Raw genomic sequence first — 13,754 nt, forward strand, 5'->3', positions numbered from 1 at the left:
TTACTTGGTGCAGCTTCAAAACACTCCTTTAGATTTTGTCAAACTGCTCCCCACAACATTCCATCTTGTTCCTTTCAAGGTCAATAGGTTTCCAATATGATGGCAGAGCATGTATAGTGGTTAGAGCAGGGGATAAGAGATCAAGACTCACCTCCTGGGCTCTATTCCCTGCTATCTCACTGATTTATTGTGTGATCTTCAGCAAGTCACTTCATTTCTCTGTGTCTCAACGTACACATCTCTACAATGGGCTTAACAATAGGACACTGTGAAACCTTTACAATGAAATTCAAAACCTTTGACATTTGGATGCTTGATTCACCACCTCCTCAATGCAGCCATTGAGGTGTAAAGCTGGAATAACACCATGGTGAACCAGAACCTGAGATTTTAGTATCCTGCTGCAAATTTGTTTAAGTGTTCCAAGGTAGAGAGAAAACTAAGAAATGTCAGGATCTTTTGCTTGAAAATAGTTCAGGATTTAATTTAGAGGAAAATACATTTTCAGATTAAAAACATGCACAAATTTGAAGTTTTGGAGGGGTTTATTATGCAAAAACTCCACTCATTTCACCAAAGATGAGCAAAAAGCAAAATTTCTGGACCAACAAGTGACCCCAAGATGAAATAAGTAATATTTAGTTTGCAGATGGTCATGATATTTTGTGAATCCTTTGGCACCCCATTAGTTAAACACCTTCCTTTCTTCTCTAGCATGGCAGAGCCTTAATAAAATACTCTCTGAAAAACACTGAGATCTTCAGATGAAAGGCAAGATACAAGTGCGGACAATTATAATATCTTTGAGACATCTACACCAGTAACAGAGCTGTTCAATTTCATACCTAATGAGATTCATTTGTTGGTCAGTTTCAGCAAAACTTTTGTTATTTTGTGTTTCTCTTCACCAATTACAAGTTGCTGAAAAGCACTGTTATTATGTGTTGCAGAAAGCATTTCTGCATCTCTGATTGCAACATATTTGGAGGAAAAGAGACGTCAGCTTGGTATTTCAAATGTTTCCCAATTAGATGCTTAGGTATTAATGTTCAGACATGTTTGATGCAGGTTTCTTGTCAAGGCTGTTTAGTAGTTAAACTAAAGTTGAATTAAATTGATAAATGATGCTCTAAAAAAAATTAAGAATTCCAGCAGGGAGATTGATTTGTGATGCCCTTTTAAGAAGAATGTACAGAATGTAGTCTGCATTGTTAGCTGCTTGGCACACGTCTTTCAGTATCTGAACAAACAAGAGTCCCAAAGTTGTTTTCTGATGAATTATAACATTAGATACACTCAGATGTTGATGATACATTTACACATTTGCTGGAGCTCTGTTGCAGGAGTAGTCTGGCCTCACACGCTTGTGACACTTGGCAAGCTGAAAGCATCCCACCAGCCTGTTAACTGGCTCAGATTTATTGCTTGGTTCATAGGACCAAGATACAATGTCTCTGAATTCTCGAGGAATAGAGGCTAGGGACCATAGCTCTCTGGTGGTCCAGTCCTGGTGGTTTGTGACATATGAGGCTTTTAAAAAAAAATCACATTTTTCTGATTCCACTCTTGCCTTTCTTCCTCCTGCTTAAGCCAATTTAACCCAATTTTGTGGCCACTAAACTGAGAACTCTTTGGAACCAAGCCCATGCTGTTTGCTATCATCTGAGGAACCCTTCATCCAACAACAGAGCAGCTGGACAGCCTGTCCCCAGCCTCCTGGAGTGATGATCCCATGCAGTACAACGGCTAAGACAAGAGAAGGGTGGACACTCTAGGACCTGTATGAAGGAAGAATGTGCTATGCAGAAGGAAGTTATCTTGTGGCCAGTATAACAGACACGAGGGATCAGGCAGATAATGCAAGAGTTTGCTCCCCTTCTTGAACCCGAGGGAAGGGCAATCATAAATCTCCACCCTATTACTTGCCACTTGGACCAAGTGCTTAACCACTCTGTGCTTCATTCTCCCCCCAGGCCCCAGATAGCTGTTAAATTACTTCATATGATACTCACTCTTGTAAAGCAGTTGGGAATCCTCACACAAGAGGGTGTGCTGTAAGGTAGTGCAGCACATTATTATTACAGAGTGAGGTGTCTGAAATTTCGGGTGCGATAAGCAATCCTGGAAATGTTGGGAGTCCCACCAGTCACAGTAACTCAAAAGTGCACATGGTGGTTGATGCTAGGTGTTTAGCAGGGCTGTGCATGGTATTGCTCTGTACTGAAATACTCATCACTTTCAGCACATCCTTTCATATGTCACTGCTCTGCCATGACTCCTAGCTACTAGTCAACCTGTGGAACTCTTTGCCAGAGGATGTTGTGAAGGCCACGACCATAACAGGGTTCAAAAAGGAACTAGATAAGTTCATGGAGGATAGATCCATCAGTGGCTATTAGCCAGGATGGGCAGGGATGGTGTCCCTAGCCTCTGTTTGCCAGAAGCTTGGAATGGGCACAGGGAATATATCACTTGGTGATTCTCTGTTCTGTTCATTCTCTCTGGGGCACCTGGCATTGGCCACTGTTGGAAGACAGGACACTGGGCTGAATGGACCTTTGGTCTGACCCAGCAGAGCCATTCCTATGTTCTTATGTTATGTTCTTATGTACTCTACAGTGAGCTTGACAGTAAAAACCACTCCTTGTACAGCCTTCAGCTCACTCGCTGCGTGCCACTCTGATTGCTTGATGCTGCAGGCAGAGTCCTTTTGACATGTGCACTTATTCAATTTGTTGTGACAAGCAACTGGGTCAATGAGGAGTAATAAATAGCAATAAACAAGAATGGGAGCATAATCCAGTATCCTGTCTCCAAGAGTGGCCAACAGCAGTAGTTTCAGAGGAAGGGGCAAAAAACCCCGCAGAAGATACCTAACCTCATTAGTGAGAGTCTAGTTAATGCCCCAAAGGAGACAGGTTTATACCCTTTCCAAAATTCTTGTTAGTTTTATATATAGTACAGGATGTTCTCACTCTCCATACAGATATCCAATCCGTTTTTTGAATCCTGCTCCTCTCTTGGCCTCAATAATATCATGTGGCAATGAGTTCCACAGGTCATTTGTGTGTTGTATGTAAAAGCATTTCTTTCAATGAGTTTTAAATGGCTGGATTACTGGATTTGACTCCCATGAACTCAGTCAGAGGAGTGGAAGTGGCTTTAGGCTTCATTTCCTACCTTTTTACTATAGTTATCAAGAAAGCGCTTGCACAGGGGAATTTTGACACAAGCAATGGGTTCCAAAGAAACACTCACTGTGGTTGCCATCCCACCTAAGGAGAGGGATATGAAGCAACAGCCATAGGGCCTGATCCAAAGCTCCCATTGACTTCAACAGGCTTTGGATCAGGACCTTACACCTTATCTCCAGAAGCTAAAGAAGTTAAAGCTGGAAGAGATCTATTAGCTAAGCTAGTCCATCCACTTTCCCGGCTAGTGTGGGATTGAAACCTACCATATGTTCTCTAGTGTGAGGCTGATTCCCTTTCTCAGGAACTCCAGCAGCAGGGCTTCTGACACTTCCACGGGGAGGTTATTCCTCAGTTTAATAAACCTCCTGGTTCAGAAACTGCTCCTGATATTCATCCTGAATTTCTCTTTCATTCCTTTGATCCTAGTTGCAATCTCTTGGGGTGCTACTTGCTCTTATCACTGAGAAGAACCTACATTTCCAAATCAGGGTGTGTGGGGGAAGACCAGCTGCATGACACTTCATTGGGAATTACGCAGCTCAAACCCTAGCTGTGCTTTTAAAATACTGCCTCTCAGGAGTTATAGTGCACCAGTCTGGAAAAAGGGCCACGCTTTTACTATCAAATTAATATACTGAGCCAAATTCATCCATTGATTTTAATGGGATGAATCACTTTTTAGCCCATAATTTCTTTTCTCAGATGTAGAAATATTCCTGAGTCTCCTGTGTATCCATGAATATAACAGATTTTTCATCCTGGACTAAAGTAGGGTTTTCTCTCAGTGTTAATTTCAGCACCGGTGAATTATGTTGATAGTGTATCCTATATGTGCTATTGTCCTCTTTCTTCTTGTTCTTCTCATGCCTGTAGATCAGAAAGAATAACACTGTCGGGGCTTGATATGATGCTGTATCATACTCTCTTCCTCTCTTCCAAAGAAATCAATTTCCAAGCAGACGTATGCCTCGGGTATTTCCAGATTTGTGGAACCAAGCCTTTTACCCCGACGAGGCACCACAAGCTGCATTTTATACAGAAAGCAATTTTCCCCAGCAGATGAAAGCTTATGGCAATGTCTGCTCTATTATCTAGCTTCCTGGGCTTTTTCTCTATTTGGGGATTAATAGGGATGGTGTAATTTAGACTCTGTAACAAGCTACCTATCATATACACATGGATTTACTGAGTTATCAGTCTAGCCACACACTTGCAACTTCGCTTTAATTAAATGTAGTGCCGAGGACAAGGAAAAGTTGGAAGACTGAAGATTCATATTTCGCTGTCCACTCAAAGAACAGGCACAGCTTAGGCTGCACCTTAGCAAGCTCGGGCTGCAAAGTCCAATGCAAGAGCGCCCCAGGCAAGACCTCAAAGGACCAACCTCTGGGTAGGTCAGTCTTCATGATCATTCGGGCCCAGGTCCTCAATAAGGGAAGTTAGGAGCCTAAATACCTTTGAGGCTCTGGGCCTCACCCTTGCTTGCTATCCTAAGGGTCCCAGGGTGGTCTTGTAACACGGACAGCCATCTTCTAGGAAATGACCTGTGTCCAGTAACTCACTTCACACGGGGCCCCAAAGAGGTGTCAGATGGTACCAACCTTTGGTCACTGCAACCCAGGGTGGCCGGAAAGTGATGACCTAGGGTCTGAAAGGTTCATCATCCCATAGGTCAGACATCTGAACCTCGCACAGATGTAGCAGGAGCACCAATGACTTAACTGCATTATTCAAAGCCTACTTATGCTCTCCAGATTTCCCCATGCATTAACTGAAGATTTGTGACTATTACCATGTGCCATTTCAAGCTTCATTTGCAAGTAATAGACTTTTATGGCTTAATTTCTCTGAATTCTAAATTAATGCAACTAATTAAAATGCCCCAAAGTTTTATGTAAATAACTAATTACCATTTGAGACAGAATAGTAAATTCGAAGATGCTCACACTCTGTTCCCATAGGAGAGAGGGGCCCAAGCCTGTACCTGGTGTTGTCAGTGACAGAAGTCCCATTGACTTCAGTGGGTGCCAGATCAGGTTCTGACCTCCTGCCTTGGTATGTGCCCAGACCAGAAAAAAATGATTGGGCCCTGACGCTGAAAAGTACTGAGTGCCCTCTGTTCTCCTTCTCTTCAATGGGAACTCAGCATTGCAGGATTAGGGCCCTGGTAGCTATGTTTGACACCAGGGCTTACTTGAACAAGGAACACATTAGAACTCAGATGGGAGCCTTTAGAAATACCAAGTGGTGTGTGCATGGGTAGGTGGTGGTATGAGATAAGCTTTCCAGCAGTTACAGTTTTGAATGACACTGTCATTTCCAGGCCCCAGGGATTCTCGTCTATGAAGTTTTCCTTCACGAGGCAGCATGTGCTAGTGGTTAGAGTAGAGACTGGGCATCAGGACTCCTGGGTTTTAATTCCATCTCTGCCACAGAAGGTATGTCTACACTGCAATAAAAAACAGCACACAGCAGTGAGTCTCAGAACCGGGTCAACTGGTTTGAGCTTATAAGAACGACCGTACAGGTCAGACCAAAGGTCCGTTCAGCCCAGTATCCCGTCTACCAACAGTGGCCAGTGCCAGGTGCCCCAGAGGGAATGAACAGGACAGGGAATCACCAAGTGATCCATCCCGTGTCACCCATTCCCAGCTTCTGGCAAACACTACGGGGCTACAAATACCAGTGTGGACATTCAGGTTTGGGCTGAAGCCCGGTCTCTGGGACCCTTCACCTTGGCTGGTTTCAGAGCCCAGGCTCCAGCCCAAACTCCAGTTCCAAGCTCAAATGTCTACACTGCTGTTTTTATCCCTGTAGTACAAGCCAGAGTCAGTTAACAAGGGCTCTGAGACTGGCTTCTGTGGGTTTCTCATTGCAGTGTAGATATACGTGGAGTCACTTCAGACAAGTCACTTAACCTCTGTGTTTCAGTTTCCCACTTCATACAATGACCACACTAATACTTACCCACCTCAGAGGCCCAGGGTGGGGAGGAGAGGAGGGGTGCCTGTAACACACTTTGGGAGCCTCGGAGGAAGGTGTTCATAGAATCATAGAATATCAGGGTTGGAAGAGACCTCAGGAGGTATCTAGTCCAACCCCCTGCTCAAAGCAGGACCAACCCCAACTAAATCATCCCATCCAGGGCTTTGTCAAGCCAGGTCTTAGAAACCTCTAAGGAAGGAGATTCCACCACCTCCCTAGGTAGCCCATTCCAGTGCTTCATCACCCTCCTAGTGAAAAATTTTTTCCTAATATCCAACCTAAACCTCCCCCACTACTCCTTGTTCTGTTACAGGAATGAGGTGAGTTAGGATCTGGGAGGTGGATGAATGACTAGTGTGGGGGATAGAAAGGGATATAGGCTGCCCTCAGTAACAAGGATGCAAACCATGGGGGTGCATGTGTGCGTCACAGCTGAGTATATAGTGGAGTGATAATGAGCCACCGCTCATAAATTCCAGTGGGCTGAAAAATAAATTGTTCTTCCCTGGAAGCAGCTTTTCCTATCTCATCTGCGAGCCAGATGTGGGCTGTAACAGATTTGTACTCCTTGTGGGTCTGGCCCAGAGTGGGATGGAGAACACATCCTGGCCAGTGAGTTACATGCGCTCCCTCACATTCGTTCTGTTTACCCTTCACGCCCCTCCAGTAGACTTCAAAATATGTTTTTTTCATTCTCTTCCCCTAGCTCTCTATCTATACCAGGCCTCTCCCCATGGTCGTAGTGTATAGGAACAGGGTACTATCCCTTTAAATAGTTTGTGAGCCTTCTACAGGTGCTCACTATGTTCTGTGTTTCAGAAGCCACCAGTACCCAACAAGAGCAGCAGTGCATATGTAACACCGACAGACCCTGGTCGGCAGTGGGCAGGTTTGAAGCTGGGACCTCTGAAGCTAAATGCATGAGCTAAAAGCCAAATGACTGTAGAGCAGACTCATTAATGCTCTCTAAGTGGTCTCGGTGCCACTTGATGGGACAGAACACCGCACCCAGGAGGTGTGTGGGTTATACATATATGCTGTATACATCCCATCAACACGGTTATCTGGACTGCACCGTGCCCCCATGATTTCTTCATATTGCCAGTATTGTGTGAAGAGACGTAGGCCCAGCCGTGGTACGTCTCGTCTCTCTGATTGCAGAGGCTGTTCTGAGGCCACTGGCTGATTGATCTGCTGCCCTGGAGGGGGCGAGGAACAGAAGAGGGCTTAAGGAGGATTTTTTGAATATATCAACAACAAAAGGCCCCAGCCTCCCGCCCACAGAGTCTCACCTGTATTCTTTGTTCTCCTCACTTGAATCCCCCACTGTCTATCTATTCGCACATGAACACGTCCACGCTGCCAAAACCCTGGAGAACAGACAGAGCAAAATACCTTCTGGGACCTCTTCTTTCCTTCCTCATGGCTAGTATTTCCCACTCCTGTACCAAGGAGCCAGGTTCTGTAAATCAAATAGCGATTACTGCAGACTAGCTCTGCAACCACTGGGGCTGGCTTGCCCCACAGGATTTGGTGGGCTGAAGGTGGGGGCTGGAATCCAGCACAGCCCGGTTTGCCATTCCTTCCCACCCCATTTCTAACCATCCCCGCCCACCCCGCTACCACCACAGGGATCCTTTCTGTGCATTAGGGAGCGAGCAGTGAGCATGAAGCAGAGACAGCCTCCCCCAGCCTAAATCTGTGGGCAACACCCCCCCCTCCCTGCCTGCAAAGCAGCAGGAAGGGAGCCAGGGCCCTTCTGTGCTGGATTTGTCACCTGTAACCCAAGGAAATTCTTTTCCTCCCCACTTGAATCCCATCAATGGCTATTAGCCAAGATGAGCAGGGATGGTGTCCCTAGCCCAGGGATAGGCAACCTATGGTATGTGTGCCAAAGGTGGCACGCAAGCTGATTTTCAGTGGCACTCACACTGCCTGGGTCCTGGCCACCAGTCCGAGAGGGGCTCTGCAATTTAATTTAATTTTAAATGAAGCTTCTTAAACATTTTTTAAATCTTATTTACTTTACATACAACAACAGTTCAGTTACATATTATAGATTTATAGAAAGAGACCTTCTAAAAATGTTAACATGTATTACTGGCACACGAAACCTTAAATGGTAGTGAATAAATGTAGACTCGGCACACCACTTCTGAGAGGTTGCCAACCTCTGCCCTAGCCTCTGTTTGCCAGAAGCTGTGATAGAGTGAGAGGAGATGGCTCACTTGATGATTCCCTGTTCTGTTCATTCCCTCTGGGGCACCTGGCATTGGCCACTGTCGGAAGAGAGGATACTGGGCTGGATGGACCTTTGGTCTGACCTAGTGTGGCCGTTCTTATGTTCTTATGAAATCTTTTATTTTAAAAAATATTTTTAATTGTGTTTTCAGAAGCCATAAACTTGGAGGCTCAAATCCCAGCTTGTGCTGGGCTGCTCTGCTAGTTAGACCACAGTCAGGGCTGACCAGCTGCAAGTTGTGTCAGCAGCAGGTGGTTTTTCTAGAAGAAGCAAAGCTCCCTTTCTTTTAAGGTATTGGTCCTAAATGGTCTCAACTGCTCCTAAAGAGCTGCCAGATATGGCTGCCTCTGCATCCTGGCTGGAAAATTAACCTCTGAAAAGCCCAGGCTTAATTTCAGGATGTAGGAGAGGTGCAGCAGGGTTTAGTTTTTGGTTCCTACAGGGGTCGCCCAAAGACTGGCAGCCCCATTGCAGTGCGGTTGTGGGACTTGACTTCTGATACACTGTGCCTATGTCAGCTGATAATGAACCCTCAGAGGGGAGATATTGCAGCATTCACTGCTAAACGATTCCGGACAAGAAATTAAACTTGAAAATGCATTTCAGACTGTGCCAGGTAACCTCACGCTAATGCCTCAGTCCAAAACTCCCATGCGGTGTCCAATATGTTACCAGTAACTCAAAACTGGGGGTGGAAATGCAAGTGATTTATTCTCCTCTTGTCTTTTTTCCATCCAGCAGCTATGGGAATTACAGAGGATTGAAATACAAAAGTCATTTAAGTTTTTAACTGGAAATCTCAGCTTTTTGCAACACAGTAAGAGAAGGGCAATCAGGGAAAAGATACAAATGCCAGTGCAACTTAAAATGATTAAAAATAAAAGACCCAGTATGAGCATATATAGATGGTTTTAAGCTTCAGACCTTTAGCACCTGTTAGCTGCAATTTCCCTTTAAAAACCTCAAGGGGACAAATTCTCTCAGTTGATAAATGGATTGTATTTCTGGCCCACTCCTCAGTGTTCACCTTCACTCAATCTGCCTTTATTTCCATGAGCTTTAGGTCTAATTCTCTGCATTACTGTAATGTCAAGAGGTGCAGTATTGGGCTAAATCCTATGGAGACACATACTGAGAGACAGTACCTGCCTTGAGAATGTATCTTTCAAACAGAGTGGGAGAAAGGAAAGGTTCTTATTCCCACTACACCGCTGGGGAGGTGCGCCACAAGGAGACCAACTGATTTGTCCAAGATCAGATAGGAAGTCACTTGGCATAGCTGAGAACTGAACTCAGTTCTCCTGAGTCTCTATCCAATACCCTAGCCAGAAATAAGCTGCAGGCTTACTGTTGCATGCCTCAGTTACTAGCCATTGACGGACCTATCCTCCTGATGGTTGACCAAAAAAAACCCCTGTTGTTTCCCCTCCTTTAGTCTCTTAGCATCACCCTATCACAACCCAGCTCACATGCAAAACTGTACGGCCAAAGAGTCTCTATCTCCTGCAAAAGTGGAGTACAGAGTCTATACCAAACTCACAAACACATGCCATAGACTGTTACTGGAAAGATACTGTTGTAAAAGCTGTATTCCCCTATGAACTATTCAATAAGAAAGATCTCATGCCAATCGAGTTATGTTTAGGGCCTCAGTCACTGTAACATCTGTTTGCCAGATGTTTCTCTGCAAACTGGTATTTTGGACAATTCATTACAAACTCTCATGGGAGACTTTTGGAGGTACTAAAATGTTACACATCCGGTTCATGGACCATTACGAATTTCAGCTTTCCGTAGCTGGCTATTTGTTGAAAGCAGCTATCTTGTTAGTTCTAAGCTCTTGTGCGGTATAAAAAAAGTGTGCAATGGAGAAATCCACCTTACACATAGCTAATGTTGCCTGATGTACAGAATTCCTTGGGTTTTTCTTTGAACCAGACATAAGGCTTGAATGATTCACCTCTGCTTTCTGCTAGTTTTACTGCTATTGGCCTGGAGCACGGGAGCAAACAAATGGGGCTGCCCAGGGGACATGGAGGGCAAAATCGGAGAACAATGGAATTGTCCATATGTAATGATGATGATGCATGAGAACCTCTTTAGTGCTTTCTTCACTATATGGAAGAATTGTTTCCCCTCCTCTAGGTGGGTGATGCACTGGAATCTTTGGCTTCCTGTATCAGAGGGGTAGCTGTGTTAGTCTAGATCTGTAGTCAGGATACCTGCCCCTGGACATTTCCACTACATGCATCCGACGAAGTGGATATTCACTCACGAAATCTCACGCTCCAAAACGTTTGTTAGTCTATAAGGTGCCACAGGATTCTTTGCTGTTTTGACTTCTTGGTCGCCTACAGGCAGTCACTGATGAGGATCTTTTGCAAAGTGAATGGACTGTAACGAATGCAGTGCTAGCAGTTGCATGCCTGTACTTTACCAGTACACCAATGTTCTCTACCGTCAAAGCACCCCTATGGTGAACACAGTGATAGTATGTTGGTCACAAATCACAGCTCATGACATTGACTGACTTAGCTATGCTGGCAGAAATCCCTAGCGTAGCCCTGGCCTGAACTGCAGCAGTAGGCAACCCCTTGGCAAGTGGCTGCCACCAACAAGAGCAAGAGAGATGAGGGCTGTGTGCCTAAATCTGAGGCGTGGGTCTCAATGCAGAGATGTGTCGCAGGCTGATTTGGGGCTGAAGTCTAGGACTGGGTCACAGTGTGAATCCCACAGTTATCTATAGCCCTTCTGGAAGAAGATCAGGGATAAACAAGACACAGTCGTAGGTTGTATTTTGATTGTTGCACACAAGGGAGTCAACAGGATTGTCCCGGATTCTTTATTCAAGCAAACTCACATTAGCTTAACAGCTCCAACATCTTGTTCTCCAGTATGCTCCTTTGCTTTTCTCTACTGTTCCGCAGTCTGCATCACACTTACTCCAGTTCTAATCAATGATCATGAGCTATCATGCACCATAATTTTTAAAAAAATAGAGGAATCCACCTTAACCATCGAGCACCACTGGTGAGGAGAGAAACGGTATGAGATGAAAGAAGGCTTCATGGACTTCTGGAAAAAAAGAATCAATTTGTCATTAGAATTTTATTCTGAGGGTTATTGTAATAGGACCCTGTTGGACTAAATTCTGTATATATGCCTCGTAAGAGACAGTCCCTTCCTCTAGTCAGCCTCTTGGATACATGAAGTTGTTCAGAGGTGAGTAGAACCCCCTGTCCCCACCCCGTCCAACTTATGTTTCATAAGTTTTAGGGCAAGTCAAAATTGGGCTACCAATTCCTTTCTGACTTCTCTCTTAGCCAGATATAACAAGTTCATGAAGGAGTGGTGGAAAACTAATTTAATTATATGTATTAATAAAATCTAAGGCAGAAGGGAAAATACACGTCTGTCTGTAGGGAATAACACCAGAGCTTTGTTTAGAGATAAAATTATATTAAATAAAGGAAAAGGCCTAACACTAGCTAAATAACTGAGGGAATAAATGTCTTCCTTACTTGTGGCACCTTAAATGTGTCTGTCCGTTCACCCATCTCACAGACCTCCCTTCCTGGTCCTATATTTCAGGCAAACGTCCCTCGTGAGGGTCTGCCCCAGGTAGAAGACATGGATGTAAAAACTTCCTCCTCCCCTCCCAAGAAGCTCTGGCAGTGAATTCCAGGTTTGCAGATCTTCCCCCAGTTGTGAAGACCAGGTCCTTTAGAAAAAGGGATAATGGATGGCTGCAGATTGGTGGGTGTTGCAGTATTTCTTGCTGCTCAGTAGGTGGTGCCCTTGTCACCTACCAACGACTTTCGGTGCCTAGGAAAAAGTGGGTTGTCGTGTTGATGGAAGTGAACTGATGTCATTCAGAAAAGGCCCCTTTCTAACAATAGGCCGCAGCCCATCGAAGGCAGCCTCCAGAGTCCAAGCGGACAGAGGGACACAATTCAGATCAGAAGAGAGGAAAACAAAACCATCAGCAAAAGTCCTTGAAGCCGAAGGTTTACTGGGCAGACGTTGCGCTTTTGGAGGGAAAGAGGAGAGCGACTCCACGAGAAACCCTAGGATGAGAAAACACTGGCCATTCAAGGGTTTAGGCTCCCAGCGCTGCAAAATACTGACTGCAATAGGGTGCTCATGGGAGGAAAACCTCTACCAGGAGCATTTGCAGGATTGGGCCCTTATGCTGGAAATCTTACTGACCATTTTCCAGTGATCTGTCTGGAACAAGGTTTGCCTTGATTTTTTGTTTCAGGCCCTAGATCTCTTATACTGGTACAGGAATCCTTGCTTAAATTCACAGGTTTCAATTGATCAACAAATGGAGGTCAGGAAGGAATTTTCTGTAGAACAGCAGTTCTCTAGCTTTTCAGGGTCTGTATCTCTCCTTAAGCAAAAGAGAGAGATTTTCATGGGCCCACCTCAGCTTCCCGCTTCTCAGTCCATGATGGCTTAGGGATTGAGATGTGCCCCATGTTGCAGAAGCACCAGGAAGGAATCCACAGACTGACAACAAGAGCTATAGTTTGAGAACCACTATACTAGGATGTCCTGGCAGGGAACTTCATCTAGAGAAGTGAGCAGGGATCATCCATTGGGATTAGATGGATGTATCCATGTGGTCAGTTTCCTATGACTATAGAAAGGTGGGCGTTGGTGGAGATCAACCCAGAAAAAAGTTCTTTAACTTTTCAATAAGGGATCTTACTATGCCCACAGAGACATGGCAGGGGTGATACATTGAACAGTCTTAATTGAAGCAATTCTGTGTATTCTGCACTGGAGTTCCTGACAATGGTATCTTACTGAAGTGCAGGAAGGGAATTTCAGGGAAATAATTGCAAGAGGAAGAAATCTGAAATTAATTCTGTGATGGACGATTCCTTTGAAGGTCGAAACTGTACAAGTAACAAGGTTTTCCTACCAATGCTGAGGACACATTTTTATGCAGTTAGATTTAATTTTTTAAAGACAAGCTCAGGAATGGGTATGACAGTTAAGTCAGTTAATAAAGCTGAACAGAAACAATTGAACAAATAGCACTGGCTTATTCAGCCTTTTCTCTGGCATGGTACATATGTCCCCTCCAATGTATGAGACACACTGCTGTTCAGAGCACATTGCTATGAAGATGGCAGAGATACCACTTCAGCAACCCCACCCCCCAGCCCCAGAAGAAACCCTGATTCAATCAGCTAGAATTCCTCCCCATCCACAACCTGGCCCCTTTACATCCCTGCCTGAGAGTGCTGTGGCAGAAGCTTGCCCTTAAGTAGAGATGGGCTCAAACCAGATCCAAACAGCCAAACTTGGAGGAAGCTGAATCC

Source organism: Chelonoidis abingdonii, chromosome 8 (assembly GCF_003597395.2).
Source record: "Chelonoidis abingdonii isolate Lonesome George chromosome 8, CheloAbing_2.0, whole genome shotgun sequence".
NCBI lineage: Eukaryota > Metazoa > Chordata > Testudines > Testudinidae > Chelonoidis > Chelonoidis abingdonii.